Source organism: Typopeltis vanoorti, chromosome 13, assembly GCF_054136105.1.
Source record: "Typopeltis vanoorti isolate ZY-2024b chromosome 13, IOZ_Tvanoo_1.0, whole genome shotgun sequence".
NCBI lineage: Eukaryota > Metazoa > Arthropoda > Arachnida > Uropygi > Thelyphonidae > Typopeltis > Typopeltis vanoorti.
The window spans coordinates 8,388,446-8,405,387 of record NC_143561.1 but is presented as its reverse complement, the minus strand read 5'-3'; positions in this window follow the sequence as shown (position 1 = coordinate 8,405,387).

The window sequence follows — 16,942 nt, the reverse complement described above, 5'->3', positions numbered from 1 at the left end:
TTTTAATTCCACAAATAAAGTCATACCATCAATCTCGCGATTGTCGGAATCTTGATTGTTGCTCAATTTTAAGTGCAAATCTTTACAATGTTTCGTTAAATCTTCATCGCTCCAATCGTGTCTAAAATCGCGAAGAAAAAATGTATTTTAAAATTTTGTTTAGGATCATACGTTGTCTCATCTGATGCTTCGTAACCAAACATTTTTATTTTTCTTATTATGTCTTGAAAAACAGGATCAATATTAAGATCGTTTGCTACTTCTTTTGCAGTTCTAATAATTCTGGTCTGTTCGGCGAGTATTTAATTCTTGTATAACATAATCAAGATTTTCTGTAATTTTTCCTATATCAAATGCCGGATTCTGCATTATTTTGCTTGCAACATTTACGAGACTTAAGATTTCGTACCAAACATGAACAGAGCAAATAAATTTAAAGGAATAAATCTTTGAAATTAAGTTGTCTGCCTGAACTCCAGAATCGATATCTTTAGTTTCATCTTCCGTAATATCAAAAAGATCCACAAAGGGCGAAGCACAGCGTAAGAATGAATTCACGGTCTGTCTTAAACTAATAATTTCCACTAAACTGGTGATGTGTTAAGTTAAAAATATTGTTAGATTATTAAGAATTCATAATAATTTGACTGATTTAAAATTTCATTTTTATTGCATTAACTATAATTTTAATTGTGTAATTTATATAGTACGATATAATTCAAGAATAAGAAAATTTATATATATATTTTTTATTATTTCACGTGGTGAAATGGCACCCCTCATCTTTAAGCGCCCTTGTGCGGGGCACAATCTGCACAACATATATTCGCCTTCTGTTGGTCCATTTTGATAAGGTATCACTGGCCTGATAGCTGTTATGAACTAGTTGGTTTTCCTCAGAGACCAGGCTTTGAAATAATGCTGGATTTAACATCCAAAATGATTTATATAATTTTGCATTGCCGAAATGAAGCCTTTTGGCAGTTTATTTTAGTAAATACTTTACGCACCGACCGAGAGTTCGCTTACGAAAAATACACGACACTTCCGCGTTCCTTAGTACCGAACAAGAGTTTTTGCTCTCTTAAGGTTTCTACCTGGCCTCTGAGGAGAACCAACGAGTACGAAACATCTGTCAGGCCAGTGAAACCATGGACCAATAGAAGGCGAATATATGGACGCTTGGGCAAGCGATCATGTCTTCTATAAGGTTCGCGCTAGGGCAACTCGTAAATGCCGGCTAGTGTGTTCCCGTAAGCTCTCAGGTCAAATTTCGTACGAACTTTCATAGTTTCTGTATTCGGCTTTGAAATAATGCAGGATTTAATATCCAGTTGATTTATATAATTTTGCACCGCCGAACTGAAGCCTTTTTGGCTCTTTATTTTAGTAAATAAAGAATAATAATAATCGAATGCACTTAATTATTTTTTTTTGTTGTTGTTACTGATTTAAATATCGTCGTACGTCTTAGTCTATTTTTTGACCTTTTTGGTTATTATTTCGATTCTCTTTTTATTTTTATCCTTGTATAGCGACACTGCTTGAATCAACTAAGACGTACGATGATATTTAAATCAGTAACAACAAAAAAAAAAATAATTAAGTGCATTCGATTAAAATTAATGAAGCAATTTTCTTTATTTCAAGCAGTCCGTACTTTTGATTAGGTTTAAATAAATAGCTGGGTTGGTTTGTCAGCCAACAATCTAATTAATCACATACAAGTATTAAATCTGAATGTATGTCGAATATAAATTAATAAAGGCTGTACTAAATAACATAATTAAATGAACTTTAATAGAGAAGTATAGGAATCCGACGGCTACATTAGAATACGCCATCAATCCATGTTCTGAATTAATCACTCCATGAAAATGAAGAAATACGAGCTGAAAGGCAAAAATAAAACTCTAATTAATGAAGAAACAATTAAGTCGCCGTGAATGAAATATTATTTTGAGCATATTTTACAAGCTACTTGACGCAACCTTAACCTTTCAGCTCTCTGATATTTAAAAACTCATCTCAATTGCATTTATCCTTCATGATATGCAAAATGAATGGAAACTGCGTCCCTAACTTGATTATGTTCTTGATACCAACCTCCATCTTTCGCTTCTGTGAAGCCAAATCTATTCCAGTGTCGTTATTTTACACCTCGATGGTTTCAGGTGGCTCTTCAACTCCCGTTATTCACATCATGCATAAAATCACCATGAAATTACCAACACAATATTCTTAGCACGCATTCTGTTTCAAGGTAAAAACTAGAAAGGAGATGATAGGGAACGAGTATTGAGAGTCCAGTAGATATATATATATATGACAATGTCTTATATATATATATATATATAATCTTCTGGGACAATGTCTTTTATCGGTACATTTTAATATGCACCCTCTGTCCAAAAAGAAACCGAACTTTTTGAAAATAGAAGAAACTAGTAGCGCCACCTGTTTTATCTTTTTGTTGTCGAAAGCGGCAACCTTCATTAGTATTGTATCAACTGTTTATGATATTTGTTTCATTATAAGCCTAGTTATAATGCCAAGAGTGACAGTGTGTTTTGACGAACGGTCGATCGTCACGATATTCATGCTGTACGCGACGAATTCTCTCTATCAATCGCTTCAAAACTTCGAGATAAAATTCACCATTGACCGTTTGGCCATGCGGAACGAATTCTTTGTGGATAATGCCCTTGGAATCGTAGAAACAAATCAGCATTATCTTTACTTTTGACTTTTCCAAGCGAATTTTTTTCGGTCTTCTGCCGATCTTCTGGTGGTCTCCACTCAGCACTCTGGCGCTTTGTTTTGGGGTCATACTCAAAACACCACATTTCGTCATCAGTAACGACCGTTTCAAGGAAGTTTGAGTCCATACGAGCGGTTTTAATGAGGTCGTTGCAGTGTTCAATTCGATACATTTTTTGGTCGTCGGTCAACTTGTGGAGAACAAATCGCGAATTCAATTTACGAAGGCCCAAACTCTGGGTCAAAATGTTGTGCACAGTTGATTTTTGAATCCCCAATTCATCTCCAATCACTCTCACGGGCGATTTCGGGTTTTCTTTGATGAAACCAAAGAAAACCCGAAATTCTTTACTTTTGACTTTTCCAAGCGAATTTTATTCGGATGCCGCTCTCCCTACCACTTTTTTGGATGTTAACTTCGCTCAGTCCAGTTTACATGTCCATAAACCTGAATACGGGATAAGCATTCATCACCGTATGCTTTTTGAAGCATTTGATGCGTTTCGGTAAAACGTTTACCAAGTTTAACACAAAAGTCAATCGCAGCTCTCTGTTTGAAACTTATTTTCCGACCGTTCGGCAAAACACATTATCACTCTTGGCACTATAACTCGGCTTCTAATGAAACAAATTCATAAACAGCAGTTGACCTTTCGAGAACAAAAAGATACAACAAGTGGCGCTACTAGTTTCTTCTATTTTCCAAAAGTTCGGTTTCTTTTTGGACAGAGGGTGTATATTGTATGAAATCTGTGACGGTAGAGGGGAAAGCTAGTTGAAATCACAGCCTTTCAGACAAAAGAGAAACAAATGTGCTACATTGGACTGACTCCCGCAGCAGTAAACTTTGTTTTCAATAAAAATCAACGAATGGCAGTAGTTACAAGGGTTGGTTGGGCTGTTTTTAAGAATTACTAACGAACCGACTGAGTCCAATGTATTACGTCTATTAAATGAGTGGGAGACCAACTTACTCAAATTCAGTTGAAAAATCTCCTAAAAAGATTCTTTGCTTCTCTAGGTTGCAGGGGAAGGGTGATTTCAATCCATTCCATCCTCTGAATAAAAAAAAATCGTGACATTCCCTTGTCAGATCTTTCAGATTATTATCATATCGGTCCCTGCAATCTTCATAATTGGTTCAAAATTAAATTCAGCACTGTTTGTTTACTAAAAAGACATTTACTGGCATTCTAAATTCCATAAAAATCCCTAAACCATTCATATTTTTCAGTAAACTCACAAAGATTTTTTTTCAGTTACTTAAAATTAACGGTAAGAGACACCATGAAGTGCATGATATCATTTAACACTTCAATTATTATTATTATTATTATTATTATTATTATTATTTGAGACCTTCAGGGAGTCAAGGACTCATCGAGGGAGGCTAGAAATCACCAAAAGCAGCTATCGTACCTTCCCTTCAATGCATTCACACTAGATGCACTTACTATCCCTGAGGGCAAATTATTCCACTCACTCACTGCTCTCTGGGAGAAAATCCAAGCCCTTACCCCTTTCTTGACTGCAAATAAATTTAACTTTCACGGAAGTCCCCGTGTTCTCTCCCTACCTTTCATATAACGAAAATTTTCATCAGTTGATATCCTATAACAGGGGTGGCCAGAGTTTTTGCAGTAAGAGCCCTAGTTACCTACCAGAAATTCTTAAGAGCCACCAATTTACTTTTTGGAACATTTTAAGGGCAACATCAAAAGCTTCCTTAATATCAACGCCACGAGTGCTGTCTTTTAATGTTATTAATCTAATAATTCTCCTGTCGTCACTCCGCCCTCAAGAACGAAACGAATAAAAATTGCTAATTGTGGTTGGTCTGTAATGTCAGTTGATTCTTTTGTTGTGTCTTTTTAAATTTTCTGACAGGGTCATATAAATATAACTACATTGCCGAACAGCAATGTAGTTAATTGAAAAAATTAAATTAAAAACAATAGAAAATTAAGAAAAATTATTAATATTTTTTATTTGTTACTTGAGCCACAATAAAACTTAAGAAGAGCCGCAGTTTGGCCACCGTGGTCCTATAACACCCATTCAAAAGTTTATAGGCCTGTCTCTATCATATCACTCCTCTTTCTCCTATTAACCAGAGTCTGCAGTCCGCATACTCGCTCTTTCCTCATAATCTAAATCGCATAATCCAGATATAATCTTTGTAACTCTTCTTTGCAACCTTTCGACAACTTCTTTATCTCCGTGGAACCCGGGAAACCAAATCTGCGCACAGTAATCGAGGTGTGGTCTTATCAAAGCCTTATAAAGAGGCAAAATTACTTCCTTATCCTTACATGCCAAGGTTCGCTTCAACGTAGCAATTATCTCTGAGTTATATTGGCAGGGGTGCTTAAGGGTCAAAGCTGTATAACTGAGAGGAGACCTCCACATAGCCTTTAAAGGAATGCGGAGAACCGACCAGGGCTTCTGACCTAATGTCCAATCCTCACCTTTTCGTGGTGCACCCTGTTGGGTATCTACCTGGACACTGAACGAACGAGGATGGGCTGGCAATTTGGGATTTAGCCGACTAAATTTTAATTCTTATTGGCTTAAACCAAATTATAAAATGATGGTACAACATGAAAAAATTTCAAGCCGGCTGGGGCGTCGCCCGGTTAATAAAAAGGGAAATAAAACTGAATGTGAGAATTACAGAGGTATTTCCCTACTGAGTGTTCCTGGCAAGATCTATGCAAGTATATTTGAGAAACGGTTGAGAAGAATTGTGGAAGAAAAGCTTGGTGAAGAACAAGCTGGATTCAGGCCAAATAGAGGCTGTCAGGATCAGATCTTCACTTTACGACAAATAGTCGAGAAAGCATGGAAATATAACAAAGATCTGTATTTAAGTTTTGTTGATCTGTAAAAGGCATATGACAAGGTGCCAAGAGAGAAGCTATTCAATACGCTGCAGTTATATGGTGTCAATGGGGCATTATATCAAGCCATACTTAGTCTTTATTTGAGTTGTAAGTCAGCAGTTAGAATTGAAGGAAGCACAGGAAGATGGTTTAATGTTAAATCTGGTGTGAGACAAGGATGTACATTATCCCCTCTGTTATTCATTATCTATATGGATCACATTATGAAGGAAAGTGGTATTAAACCTGATATCAAATTTGGAGATGTTAATGTCAGCTCTTTGCTTTATGCGGATGATGTTATACTTCTAAATAAATCCGCTACAAGTCTGCAAGATTCCCTGACTAAATTGAATAGCTGTTGTAATAGATATGGTATGAAGGTCAGCAATAAAAAGACAAAGACAATGAAAATAGGCAGAATCATTGAAAATGTCAACTGTGTTGTGAATGGAGAACCTGTGGAACAAGAAAAACATTTCAGCTATTTAGGCATGATTTTTACTGAAGATGGCAAATTAAATATAGAAATAGACAACAGAATCAGCAAAGCGGGTATGGTGGGAAGTCAATTGAATAAATTCATATGGAAGAAGAGAGAATTAGTCGGAACACTAAATTAGCTGTATACAAGACAGTGTTCAAACCAGTTTTAACTTATGGATCTGAGAGCTGGGTCAGAAGTAAAACACTTGACCAAAGACTAGAGACCGCAGATATGAGAGTCCTGAGAAAGATTAGAGGCGTGAACAGATGGCATCAATGGCAATATCATATTAAAAATGAGGATATTAGGAAAGAACTTGACATTGTCAGCATCCAGGAATGCGTTAGCAGAGCTAATCTCAGGTGGTATGGTCACTTAAATAGAATGGGAGAGGAAAGATTAGCAAAACAAGTGTTCTCTTTCAGGTTGGCAGGAAAACGACCCAGAGGAAGACCAAGATATAGGTGGATTGATACGGTACAAAGTGCCTTAGACGATAGAAATATAAGATCTGATAATGTTGGAGTCTTGACAAGTAACAGACTGATTTGGAGGAAAATTGTAGATAGGAAGTTAGTAATGATGTAATTTTTTCATGTAGTACTGTCATATCCTCTACACCCCTTGAGGGTACATGGCAGGAATTTGATGATGATGATGATGATGATGTTATATTGGCAACTTTTGCTATGTGACCTCTGAATTCCTATCCACCAATACGCCAAGATCCTTGCCTCTTCAGTTTCTTATGGCATAATCCCGCTAATATAATATGCCTCTGGAACTCTAATCACGCCAAAGTGCATAACTTTACACTTACTAACATTAAATTGACAGCCATTTTCATTTGTCCAAATTTCCAGTCTATTCAAATATCATTTTATGATTGCTGAATATCAGTAGCATCCCTAATTGCCCTGCCTATCTTCGCATCATCGGCAAATAATTGCACATCTGATGTTAGATCCTTCGTAATGTCGTTAATGTATAGATTGAATAATAAAGGCCCAAGGACTGAACCCTGAGGTACACCACTGCTCACCTTAAATGTCTTAAATATTTTTAGACATAAATGTACAGATGTAATGATAAACGCTCCATTGCATAATAAGATCCATTGGATGTGATAGAATAATTCAAATTAACGGTAATAGTTTAATATAGTTGGTACGCTAAGTGGAATTTCAGCTCGCTGCCTCTATGCACTTTTTTTTTTGTATTTTAATTCATTTTTTACCTGGTTCGGAAACCATGCTGTAGAGACCAAACACGGAACCTTCTCAAACCACTTCAAGCCTCTAATAAACGGGTGATGGTGGTGGTGTCACAACGGGCGATGAAAAATTTCTCCCACTTAAAGACAATGCCCACGCAGGAGATTCAAACTTCCAGCCTACTTGATGGAGAGCATATACGCTAACCACTCAGTCATCTAGCCGGCAAACTTAACTAAGCAGTCAGCTGGACGATCTTAGTATATTAAGATCGCTGCTAAGGAAAATCTTAAGAATATTATAGCGATCCTAGCGTCTACAAGTTTATTTTATGAACTCAAAGATTATCTTCATTGAACTTCATTGTATAATAGCTTCTTTTGTCCAGACATACGTAATTTTTTCTTTCAGATGTGGTTTGCTATTGTTTCTTTAGTTTCATGATTTATTTTTGCTAAACCATTCACATGGTTGTATGTATACAGCGCAGCCAAAGCGCATTTTAGCCCTAAAAGTTACATTATTTCTTTAATTTCAATTTCTGACTGCAACACCCATTACGAAATGAAGACCATTCCCCCAAAGTAACAGAAACTTCATTCGAAGCATGCAAAACAGCCTAAAACTAATAGGAAATCTGTAATTCTTCAAGTAGAAACACTGAAGTTTGATTTTATTTTTAGCTACGCCAACTCCACTCCCTCCCATCCTGCTATTGCATTTCGGCAACGTTTATTGCGGTGTTCTGCTTTATTTTAATGTTTGTGAACGGAGGTAAAAGCTGCTACTCATCTTTGAGATACGTGTTTTCTATTTACCTTTCATTACAAACTCCAGCAGAGCAAATATGCAGAGGAGAATACTTCGCTTTGCCAGTACTTTACATCTCCATGCAGAGATGTATCACTTATCGATCGATGCATTCTTGTTTCTGAGCTCCTGGAATGTTTACCACATCAGTAAGTCCGTGTGTATGAAGTAAGGCTTTCAGTTTGTCGATTCATTTGCTTGTAATTCGCTCACTTCATACAGACATACTGTTTAGCTCCAGGCATTGAAAACAGCTCTAAGAAACATCCTTTCGTCTTTCCCAAAAACAAATATATCTAAGGATTCAAAGCTTTCGGCTATGTATGACTTAAAAGTTTGTTACGAAATACATGCAAATTTAACAAATTGGCTCATTTTAATCACGCAAAAATTAATAGTTTACTCAATTGCTAGATATTCGTAGATCATATATTTGAGCTAAACATCATGAATATAAGAACAACAAGTGAAGAAGCGTTTTTCAAAATTCTTCGTCGTAGATTATTTGAAACTATTTTCTCGTTCTGTGACTAGCAACCAACTGATGAAATTCTCAAAAAAAAAATTTATGATGCGAAGTATAATAACAACAAAATCCCTTTCAATAGCAAATTAGCTTAGCCAAGTCGTGTCTGCATTTCATGTGTGTGGTGTTTTGTATCGTCATGTAGAACATTTAAAATTTTGAAGAGGATTTATAAAATCATTTATTTTAATGTATGATTGAGGGCGATACATAAGCCTGAATTGACCCGATGGTCAAGTCGTATTATCACAGCATTACAGGGCTGTGAATAGGCGCATTGAATCCCTTCTCTTTTATGCCAAATTTGTAAATGACAAAGCATTTGATACGTGCCATACACGAGATAAAATGGATATGAAACTAGACAGATCTTCAAAGGGTTGTGTATGGAGCAGCAGAATCCAAGAGAATGCGGGCGGCCAGCAGTGTGGCACAAAGCTCTGCACTTGGATCACTGTTTAATTTGTTCATTAAGGATAAATCCACAGAATTTAGCACTAAAAATGCTAAATTGTTGGACGATATATGAAGATGATGAAGGATGATTTAATTAAACATTGCGAGTAAGAATATAATGGTTACCGTATTTACTGGAATGTGATTCACCCTCGCGTATATCTCGCACCCCTGATTTTACTTTATGAAAAAAAGAAATTAAAAAGTTTCGCATATACCTCGCATACGAAAAAAGTTTAGAATTTTAAGAAATGGACAGTGATGGCAGTTTCAGATATTTTCGAATAGGTTTGAAGAGCATCAGCATTTCATCTCAACAATAGTCGGCTTGCCTTTGTCGTAGAGTCGTGCGAACTTTTGTTAATACCGCATCAACATGTGCATGGAGATGGAAACAACCAGTAGAGGAAATGTGGGAGTGAGAGCGTCGATTTCTACTTGATCTTGGTTTGCGTGGGAGTGGAGCGTTGAATGAGGTAGGGGTTTAGGTTCTACATGGAGTGGATGGCAGCCAGCGGCTACGACCTGGCTCCGGCAAGGAAGATTAAAAGACCATCATTAGAACTATTCTGCAACTGGATTTTGAGATCTTGGGACATGATTTCGCCAGAAATAATTGCCAAGAGTTTTTTTTAAAAAAAAACTGGTATTTCTACTCCCCTGGATGGAAGCGAAGATGAGCTATTTGGATACATGACTGTAGCTAAAGATTTGTAACTAAAAATTCAAATATATCACTTGATGAAGGTGAGCGGCCGATCGCGTAAATAACGTTGATAATTAAAATTTAAATGCATTCATTTAAATGCATTTAATAATAAATAATGTGATCAATTATAAATTATAATAAATATTGGTGATTTAATTATAAACTTCAGTTTAGTTTTTTCCTGAAAAACTTTAGTTTACAAAATTCCCCGCATATATCTCGCACCACGCATTTTTTAGGAAAAAGGTGCGAGTTATATTCGAATAAATATGGTATTTGTTCACTTTGGAAAAATGTAATGTTGCGATCAGTGGCTGCTCGTGGCTTGAAATCGTGGGGATGCTGCAATTTTCGAAATATACATACACACTGTAAGTACAGTGTGTACGTGTTTGGATAAAATATCAAAATTATGGTAAAAATTTAACAAAAAAAAATTAAACATGAAAAAATATTCTTTATTATCGATAAAATTATACAGTTTGGTATAATTCAAAATGACTTAAAAATAAAATCCATTCCTTTAATTGTAATTAAAGGAATGGATTTATAATGTTTGGACATTACAATTAAATGCTTTAATGTCCAAATATTTAAAGAGACGGAGTAAACATGATAAGCACTACGAACACTCTACTACTGGCAAAAACTGCATATAAACAACAGTGGAACTGCGCGACGGACAGTGCCGCATTACGCTAATAGCTTGCATCTCACTATGACGTGCATATACTTGCGCGCGTAGCAATATGACACTGTGGTAAACACAGTGCTGCTAGCGCCCTCCTAAGTGTTACAAGATGGATTTTTATTATTTTTTTATACAAAATAAGAGAATTGTATAGGATTGTTGATGATAAAATTAAATATTATAAGCAAATATAAATAAATTAAAAAATATATTTATATAGCGAGAAAAATTGGGGGGGGGGGGTGCTGCAGTTCCTATGCACGAGCAGCCTCTGGTTATGAGTTCACCTTAATCACGTTGATATGAAATAGATCACCAGCCTATGTATTATACAGAAATTAATGAGGCAATGATAATGGAGACTGGGAATTGAAGTACAGAGAATATACGAGTATTTTGTAAAAGTGGGCAAAATGACATAAACAACCATATATATGGACTCCATATGTGGTTGTGCACAATTTTTATATGGACAACGTATGTTCAATTTTCGTCGATGTAAAGGAGAGGATTGAGAGGCGTAAATCAGCAGTACGAGATGCTCCGTATGAAGATAGATTGAAAGTTGTAGTTTACAAAAAATGATTGATGGATGGAAAAGATTTCATATTTTTCATTCATAAAATAGGAGCTGTTAAATTTTTCCCTGAATCCAAACTCCATAGAATGGATGCGGGGGAATTTATGAATACATGAAAGAACAGAAGAGATAGAGGGATATCCCTGGAAGTTGTGTAAGAATGTGTTAGCAAGAGCATGAGGACGAAAGGAGGTTGATGAATAAGGGGAATGGATTACGTGCATGTCAGTTTCAGTTTCAATGGGATTAAGATGATTTAGGATGTGCGTTGTATGAATAATGGTAATGCGGGGGGAGGTTATAGGATCAATGCGGGAAAAATTCTTCAGTACGTGTTAGGAGGAGGGGAAAGAATAAGATTATCAGACATTCACTAGTTGCAATGGTAAGGGAAGTAATAATAACGATAATATGGTTTTTAAAATTGCGTTTGGTCAAATAAAATTGAGAGGATTATCTCTAAGTAGCGCGAGATATATTGGCATTGATAGGCGTACTTTTCTAGTGGTGATTCACAGTTTTTAAGGATGATATCGAAGTGATGCACCCGCTCAATGTCCTTTAACTAGAACACGCAAATCCTGTCTGTGCTATGCAAGGACATTTATAACGGATTTTCATCTCAAGATTAATTAGTCTCATTCACACTGACGCAGAAGGAAGTATAAGTAAATAAACAAAACGAAAAAACCGCCTATGCAGTTATCAGACAAGATACACTTGCCTTATAAGTCGTAGCGCTTAGAAAAGTTTTTTTTTTAATTTAATATTTATAATATTTCATCAGTCATTCTCGGCTTGTTATAAGCTATTTATTTATAGAAAACAGCTACACCAAGTAGATTTTTCGCCATGTTATTTTTGTTATTGTTGTGTTAAAGAAGTTCTCAATAGATGGCGGTGCAAATAAAATTACGTCAGAGTTTGAAAAGGTTTTATTTTGATGATGAAAATGCATGTTTCATATCCAAATAACGGTAAACAAAACTGGATGATATCTGATATCGCGTTCAAGAGTAGAAGTGCGTCTTACTTTTCGTATGATGACTCGGTATCATATTACTTCGAAAACCCGATTCTAAGGTGGACGCAGTATTTCGCTTCTTTTTTTTTTTTTTTTTTTTTTTTTACTCTTTTTCAAAGCAGAGACATAAAATAAGCCTTTTTGGCCGGTAACGAGTAACGAGTCCCGCTTCGTTTCGAATTTTAATTTAAAAACATCGTTGCTTTAAAAACAATCCATCAATAAATATTTGTTTTTCTTTTACTGTATTTTGTATAAATCATTCTGCTCTCCACCTACCTGTACTTCAGGCGCGTCCGTCCCACTATTTACGACACTGAGAAAAATAAATATTCTAAATTATTTAGTAAATAATTTAGAAATACGAATTTATTTTTTATGCAAATTACAACATTATGGAAATAAAATGAAAACTATTATACGCTGGGACTAACACTACTTCTGAGGATTATAACCGCAAATTCAGACAAATCAGCTGGCAGCAATTTGTATAACTGACGATTTCGAGTAGAAAAAGGGCTCACATTCAAGTTTTGAAATTGCGCGAAAATGGGTCATGTGGTAGCACTCAACAGGATAAAAGGCAAAAGGCAAATTTCCTGCAATTCTAGACAACACTTGATCTGGCATGAAAATGGTACTGCTTAGCATCTCGAGAATGTTCTTGAAAAGGACGTGATACAGCAGTGCTGGGGATATAATGTGGGGAGTCATTATGCTTAATGGACGCGCCGAGCTACAGGTGCTGGAAAAAGGGACTATGACTGTCGATTGATATTGCAACGAATTTTTTCAATGCTATGTTCGATTGCTCCTTGGTGCTGTAGGCAAAGAATTCATTTTTATGGATGAAAATGCCGCACCACATTGTACACGAAGTGGAGATACTTCTGTATCTCCACTTCTGGAGACCTGGAATACACAAGATGATCTTCGTATCACTTTGTATCTCCACTTCTGGAGATCGAGGATATTAATCGAATCGAATGGCCAGCACGCTTTCCAGATCTCAACCTCATAAAGCACATTTGGGACGCAATAAGGAGACACTGGTCGAAATTACCTCCACAAAACAGGCAATTCCTTACTCTGAAAAAGAAGAAGTGGGCCAAACTTGTGGCCAGTTTGTCTCAAGAACTCCTGAATCACTTGTTGCAAAGCATGGTTCAACGTTGCGAGAGTTGAGTTGCATCACAGTTGGTGGACATATTCCATACTGAATTGTTGATTCTTTAAAGATACTTGTGACATTAGGATTATAAAATATATACACGTTTACACAAGAATATTGTTTAATTTGTCAAATATTTCAGTCTGAATATTACAGACCATCTTCAGTGGCTACATAGGAATAGTTTTAAAAAACAAGATGGAATACGAACAATTGATCAATCACTCAAAAATAGAACAAGCCGCGTGATGTCATATCGCTAAGTATTAAAAGAGTAAACATTTTTTATCAGAGTTAATTTTAAATTAAAGATATTAATTCAGAAATTCATGTAATAATCTTAAATAACATTAGACTAATATAGGAAATTTAAAAAAAGATTAATGTGTTATCCTAATTAACCTTTCCCAAATTTTTGATACAGATATACAGTCATTACGATTCAAGTTAGGACGATTTCTCGGGTTTGTTGTGTTGAATGGATGATTGATGCTCTTAAATTCTTTTTTCTATAGAGCGTCCATTTGTCCAAAGTAGGAAAGATTACAATTACAAGGGACTTGATACACACCAGGTAGAGACAAGGTTGAGCGTTTATCTTTAGAAGAAGGAAAATGGGTTGATAATTTGTTAATAGGTGTATAAGTGGTTGTTAACTCATATTTCTCCAGAATTCTTGAAATTGGTTCAGAAATCCCGGAAATGTAAGGAATTGGAACTCGAGATATTGAATCTTTGCTGTTTGGTGTTGGATTGTAAGAATCGAAAAGATGTTGAGTACTCTTTTCGGAAAAGCCATTGAGTTTCATGTGTTGTTGGATAGTAGAAAGTTCTTTCTGTAGAAAATTAGAAGTAGAACAATTAGTTTTGGCTCTTCGGATTAAACATTTTATGATTCCTGTTTTTTGACAAGGATGATGGGCAGATTCTTTGAGAATATAACGACCTGTGAAAGTTGGTTTTCTGTAAACTGTTATTGTAAGAATACCAGAAGGTGAACGGATGAGGAGGATGTCTATAAATGATAACTCGTTGTCGTTTACAATCTCCATGGTAAACTTTATACGAGGATGTAAGGAATTGATACTGCTTAAAAAGGAAGATAAGGAGTCTCTATTATGAGGCCATACAGCAAAGATATCGTCTATATAACGTTCTATACAACATTCGTATAAAAACAGAATCAACATGTAAACCACAAATATGATGTTCTTGTTTCTAGACAAATCAAGCCGTTCCAAGTTCCAGATAATTGGATCGTCAACGTATCCGGTCACCCTTTAATTAATAGTGAAACACTCATCCTCTCAAAAGGACATGAATTCTCTATAGTCCCTAAAAAGACTCCATATCTAGATTTCCTAGTTAACATCGAACAGAAACTCATTCATCTTTCAAGTGAAAAAGCTAATGCACTCCGCCTAGAAGTTGCTTCTTCGATACTTAAAGCCAAGCTTCCTCCTTCGAACATATCTCCTTCTGAAAAGAAATCGCTACATTCCTTAAGAAGCAACAGTCATCTCATCATTTCCAAAGCTGACAAGGGGAAAGCGACAGTAATTATGGACTCTTCAAACTATAGAAGAAAACTTTCCCTTTTACTTCGAGATCGCTCAACATATCAAGAACTCAATCACGATCCAACCAACAGACAACTGAAGAAATTGAACTCCCTGATAGATGAGGTCATAAGTTTGGATGTAGGCAAAAATTTTGTAGGATCTAGGTTTTATGGTCTACCTAAAATACATAAGACAGTTATTTCTCTTCGCCCTACAGTGGGTTGTATTGATTCTTCTACTTATCTCATAGCCAAATATCTAGCTAAATTACTGAAATCACACATTGGCAACTCACGCTCTTTTTTGAAAAACTCTTCGGATTTCTTAAATAAATGGAAAAATATCGCATTACAACCTACAGATCTTATGGTTAACTTTGATATAGAATCTTTATGTACGAACGTACCTCTCAAAGAGACTTTAGAATTACTTGCTGACATCTTCCCACAAGACATTATTATAAATTTATTTGATTACGTTTGCTTTGACATAAGAAATATCCACTCTGGATATTTCTTATGTCAAAACAAATTTTACAACCAAGTGGAAGGAACAGCCATGGGAAGTCCACTCTCTCTTGCTCTAGCCAACTTTTATTTGGAACATCTAGAAGAAGTCCTGTTCTCATCTATATTCCCTCACCCATCCTTTTGGGTTAGATATATAGACGACATCTTTGCAGTATGGCCTCATAACAGAGATTCCTTACCTTCCTTTTTAAGCAGTATCAATTCCTTACATCCTCGTATAAAGTTTACCATGGAGATTGTAAACGACATCGAGTTATCATTTTTAGACGTCCTCCTCATCCGTTCACCTTCTCGTATTCTTACAATAACAGTTTACAGAAAACCCACTTTCACTGGACGTTATATTCTCAAAGAATCTGCCCATCATCCTTGTCAAAAAACAGGAATCATAAAATGTTTAATCCGAAGAGCCAAAACTAATTGTTCTACTTCTAATTTTCTACAGAAAGAACTTTCTACTATCCAACAACACATGAAACTCAATGGCTTTTCCGAAAAGAGTACACAACATCTTTTCGATTCTTACAATCCAACACCAAACAGCAAAGATTCAATATAGCCACTGAAGATGGTCTGTAATATTTAGACTGAAATATTTGGCAAATTAAATAATATTCTTGTGTAAACATGTATATATTTTATAATACTGAATTGTCCTTCCGCATAGTTTTCTGTAGGCACTGTAGATTAATTCCTTAGGAAATTTGTAACTTTTGCCAAAAACGTTTTGAAGTTTAATTCGTACGAAATGTACCATATATTTTTGTGTAATATAATTTACTAGTATGCTGGGAATAAATGTTTGTCCACATTTAGGTGTAGTCACGAAAATATTTTTCATATACCGGTAACAACATAATTTGTCCTTAGTTGTGGACACCAGTGTACAAAACTGGATGGATTACCAAATGACTCGAAGTTAAATGTACAACAGAGATGGGATAAGACCAAACAAACTATTCTAAAACTGCCGAGCAAATTCTTGGAGTTGATAAGAAAACCGTTAGGAATGGTGGATTGTAAACGATAAAGATTGTAAACGTCTTAGTTTAAAACTGAAACATTCATCTGTAAATAATGATTACGAGGGCTAAAATAGCCAATGTTAACAACTTCAAGAAAAGAAGAGGGTGTTTAATACGGAGTGTAGAAGAAACAATAGAATTGAAGAAAAAGAAATACGAAAATAGAGGAGAAATTAAAAAAAGGCTAATATGACGTTTTGTAAGAAGGCAGGAGAAATGTGGATGAAACAGTTTAAAATTTACCCATAGAAGAAATGACAAAGAAGATGAAGAAGAAATTGAGCGACTGGATGGTCCTGTGAAGGAACCGAATGACACGGAGATTGTAAAGGTTAATAAATCACGAAGGAGTGCACCTGAACTGGACTTGATTCCTGCTGTAAAGAATATTGGGAATGGGTTGTGGTTAAGGCCTTCACCCAGCAGTGGGGAAGTTACAGGCTGTTTTCATTCATTCGTGATAGTGTTCAAAGGATTAGCCTCTAAAATAAGATATTATCAAATAGATTTCGTGA